The following is a 1,265-nucleotide window of genomic DNA, read 5'->3' on the forward strand; positions in this document are numbered from 1 at the left end:
GTCGTGGTACAACGGCCCCCCACTACTCCACTACCCCACCTCGTCTCCACCCTCCTCACCGGCGGCCTGCTCCACTCGTCCTTCCTCGGTCCACCATCCGCCTCACATGTCTGTCTCGGTCCTGTCCTCTGTCGCCTCTCGTCTCCACTTGGATGCCGGCCCACCATTGACGGATGTGCTACGGGAGAAATCCCCGCTGACCTTGTCAGCTAACCACGGCGGCGCTACTCCAGCGTCACTTACCCTCTTGGGGGCGTGGCTCATGTGCCACTCCTGTCTCTCAGTCCGGATTCGCAGCTCTCGGCTCTGCCCTCTGGGAATTTAACCGGTTATGCTCCAGGCGAAAGCTCTGTGACGGCGTCATCCTCGGATGTCGTCCACCTTCTTGAAGGCGTCACTAGGGAGCTCCTTGCCGCCATTATCCTCCGTTGCCCTTGGGGGTTGGTCATCCTCTTCTCTGCTAGCTCAAGACCCTCTCATGTCTGTCGTCTGTTTTGGTGAGCTTCGTGCTCTTCGTGCTATCTCGGTTCATCTTTGCTCAACTACGACGCAACGATGCCTCCCCACCTTGCTAATCGTGTCAGCTTGCTGTGGCGGAGCTTCCAGTTAAGGTTTGTGATGGGTCACTCGTTGATTGGTGCTGCTCCTCTGTTGTGCCAAGGGTTGGTATGCACGCCGGTGTGGTGCGTTAGGATAGTTTTTTAGTGTTGGTATTGTGATTCCTCGACGACACACCACTTCCACTCGACTTTTATGGTGGTGGTCTCTTGGCTTGCTGGCTAGGTAGTGCCTTCTTCGGGGCGTCTCCATATGTTCTCACCCTATGTAATCCTTCCCTCCTGTGCGGTTTTTTGGCCCGGTTTCCCTTATAAACGGGGTCAACCTGTTAAGGTTTCGATCCGGTCTTCCTTATAAACTGGATCAAACACTTGGCATTTTGGCCACTTTGAGCAATATATTCAGGTGGGGACTCTCTCCCCCCAGGTGACTGTTCAAAAAAAAAACACTCCCGATTTTATTCATGTCAAATGATGTAGCCATTGAAACTATGGTAGTCATATATGTCCCGCGGAAGAAGCGACTAACATCCGTTCATTACTACAGGAGGTAGATGATTGTGTTTACCCCACCAGTGAGCTGCTAGAGTTTCTGCAATTTTCAGACTCGTCATATTATAAAGGCAAATTATTCTTCTTGGAAAGCTGGTACAACTGGGGTGTAGGAGCCTCTGCTCTTCTTAGAGCCACAACCGAATTCCTGAAATC

Source organism: Triticum dicoccoides, chromosome 4A, assembly GCF_002162155.2.
Source record: "Triticum dicoccoides isolate Atlit2015 ecotype Zavitan chromosome 4A, WEW_v2.0, whole genome shotgun sequence".
NCBI lineage: Eukaryota > Viridiplantae > Streptophyta > Magnoliopsida > Poales > Poaceae > Triticum > Triticum dicoccoides.